Here is a 3,080-nt window from a genome sequence, read left to right as displayed (position 1 = left end):
GGGGAGGGGACCAAAATGTGTCCCTGGGGAGGGATGGGACCAAAATGTGTCTGTGGGGAAGGATGGGATGAGGAGGGGACCGAAATGTGTCTCTGGGAAGGGATGGGATGGGGAGGGGACCAAAACATGTCCCTGGGGAGGATGGGATAGGGAGAGGAACAAAAATGTGTCCCTGGGGAGGGATGGGATGGAGAGGGGACCAAAACATGTCCCTGGGGAGGGATGGGATGGAGAGGGGACCAAAACATGTCCCTGGGGAGGGATGGGATGGAGAGGACACCAAAATGTGTCCCTGGGGAAGGATGGGATGGGGAGGGGAGCAGTGGCAGAGCATGACGCACAACACGCACACGTGTGACATCAAGCCGTCACCCAGGGTGACGTCATGCCACAGAGGATGACCTGATGTCACCCATGGAGATGCCACCGCAGCGGGTCCCCTCCGACCCCCTGGGTCACCCCGGTGTCCCCATCACCAGCTCAGGGTCCCCAAGGAGGTGCCGCAGCCACAGTCCAGGGGGTGCATCGCTCCTCCCCAGCACCTCTCCCCAAATTCAGGTCAGTGAGGGGACAGTTGGGGACAGGAGTGGTGACGTCCAGCACGTCCCCATCCCCAGGGTCCCCGCACAGGTGCCACCAGCATCCGAAGGCCCCCGGTGCAGGACAATAGGATGCTGGGACCGCATGTGGGATGGGGTGAGGAGAAGATTAAATTATATATATGTTTTCTTCCCTCAACAGCATCTGCTGGAGTTTTCCTCTGGGTGTCATGAGCTGGGATGGGAAAACAGAACCATTAAACATGTGTGGTGGTTTGGTTTGGGTTTTGTAGTTTTTTTTCTTTTTTTCATGAAACCCCCATTTACTGATAATTGCTGTAGAAACCAGAGCAGCATGAGTTTCCTTGATTTTTTTTCTTATTTTCTCCCATTTTCTCCATTCTTTACCTCCTTCCCACCACCTACCTGCCCCTTTTTCAGCCAGACCGGCAGCCTTCACTCCCCATCCCTCTCTCCTCCTCTTCCTCACAGCCCAGAGGAGGCAGCAGGATGAGTCCCGGCGGCGCTGCTTAATCCCGGGGAGGAATTTTAAGTTGCTCCAGGGGTCTGTAAACATTTGGGCCACAGCCGACAAGAAGAATTTAAATGCTTTGAGAGGGACAGAAATAAAAAATCCCCCAGGCTGAGGCAGTGGGGACGTTGGTTCAAGGCTCCCAAACCCCCCAGGGGTGTCACCAGCGGCCCTGCAGGTCCCTATGGCTCTCCTGGGGATGTCTCAGCTTTCCACTTTGGGCTGGGGGACCCGTTGGAGGTGACCGAGTGTTTTGTGCACTGGGAAGATCGTGACTCCACCCTCTTCCTCCCCCAGGTGTTTGTAGCCATGGTGAGACCCCCCTGCGCCTTCTCCGCTCCCCAGCTTGTCCTCCTAGGAGAGAGCTCTGGTCCCTTCATCACTTCATGGTCTACCCTTGGACTCTCTCCAGTCTGTCTGTGTCTTTCATGAACTGGGAAGCCCAGTGCTGGCCCCAGAACTGGCCCTACTGGTGCTGAGCAGAGGAGGATCCCCAGATACCCTCAGCCTTTCTTGCAGCACATTGTTGGCTCAGGTCAACCTGGTGTCCACCAGCACCCCCAGGGCCTTTCCCATTGGGTGTCACTGCTCTATGGGGTTGTTGCTCCCCAGGGATGCGACTTTGACCTTCTCATTGTTAAACTCCGTGAGGTTCCTCTGACCATTTCTCCATCCTCTCCAGGTCCCTCTGCATCTCCATCCTCTCCAGGTCTCCCTGGCACCTTCATCTCTCCAGGTCTCCCTGGCACCTTCATCCTCTCCAGGTGTCCCTGGCACCTTCATCCTCTCCGGGTCCCTCTGGCATCTTCACCCTCTCTAGGTCCCTCTGGCATCTCCATCCTCTCCAAGTCCCTCTGGCATCTCCACCACTCCCAGCCCAGTGGCACCAGCAGCCCTCCGGTTCCTCCAACACATCCCCATGGGTGCACCCTGGGGACAAGCTGCTCTCTCCATTGGCTGCTGCCAGGACACACCTGCTCTTTGTAGGCCTAGCTTTAGCAGATTAAGCTCTGGCCTGGGTTTGGATGGAGAGGGTTTTTAATCCACTTGAAGGCAGGAGAGAAACCCAGAGCTCTGCTGGTGGCCCCAGCCATGGGGATGACATGTCCCTGTCCGTCCTGTTTACACTGAGGGTGGTGAGAACCTGGCCAGATATCCAGAAAGGTGGTGGATGAACCATCCCTGGAGACATCCCAGGCCAGGCTGGACGGGGCTCTGAGCAACCTGAGCTGGTGTAGATGTCCTGCTCATGGCAGGGGTGGCACTGGGGTAGTTTTAATGGTCCCTTCAACCCAAACCATCCTGTGATCCGATGATTCTGTGATTCCAGTGTGTTCTGGCCACCAGTGATGCCCAAATCCCCTTGGAAGTTTGGACCTGGATGCCCGTACACCACTTGAGGTACCCTCAGCTCTCCCCTCTATTGATCTCCTGTCTGTGCCTCAGTTTCCCCGCATAGCTCAATACAGGGGGGCTCAGCCCTGTCCCCCCGTCACAGCTGCTCACAGTCATTGGGTGCTGCTGGCATGGAGCAGAGGGACGTCTCCAGCCCATGCCATGGAGCGAAGGCTGCAGAGATGCCACTATGGGCGTGATCAGGAAGGACACAGCTCTGCTGGGTTTTTGGGGGCTTCTTGGGTGGGAGAAGCTGCTGCAGGATCCCCCCCCCACCTCCTTGGGGTGTGACGGTGGGATGGGAGGGGCAGCCCAAGGTTCTTCACCTGCTGAGCCTGCCATAGGATGCTGTAGCCCAAAGTTCAAGGCTGAACTCTTTTTTCCTTCCCTCCCTTCCCTTCCTCCCTTCCCTTCCCTTCCCTTCCTTCCCTTCCTTCCCTTCCCTTCCCTTCCCTTCCCTTCCCTTCCCTTCCCTTCCCTTCCCTTCCTTCCCTTCCCTCCCTTCCCTTCCCTTCCCTTCCCTTCCCTTCCTTCCTTCCCTTCCCTTCCCTTCCCTTTTTTCGCTGCCCTTTCCCTTTCCCTTCTTTCCCTTTCCCTTCTTTCCCTTTCCCTTC

The 3,080-nt window shown here is 56.9% G+C and overlaps 1 long non-coding RNA gene across 1 annotated transcript; it reads left to right on the top strand.

The window, feature by feature from the left end:
* The first annotated feature begins 220 nt into the window (after nt 1-220).
* On the top strand, nt 221-818 carry LOC135579225 (uncharacterized). Its single transcript, XR_010471937.1, has 2 exons — nt 221-558; nt 742-818. It is a non-coding gene; the product is annotated as an uncharacterized LOC135579225 (long non-coding RNA).
* The last annotated feature ends 2,262 nt before the right edge of the window (nt 819-3,080 follow it).

This window comes from Columba livia, chromosome 3, assembly GCF_036013475.1.
Source record: "Columba livia isolate bColLiv1 breed racing homer chromosome 3, bColLiv1.pat.W.v2, whole genome shotgun sequence".
Taxonomy (NCBI): Eukaryota; Metazoa; Chordata; class Aves; order Columbiformes; family Columbidae; genus Columba; species Columba livia.
Note: the sequence above shows the minus strand (reverse complement) of the source record. Positions and strands in the feature narration are given on the sequence as shown.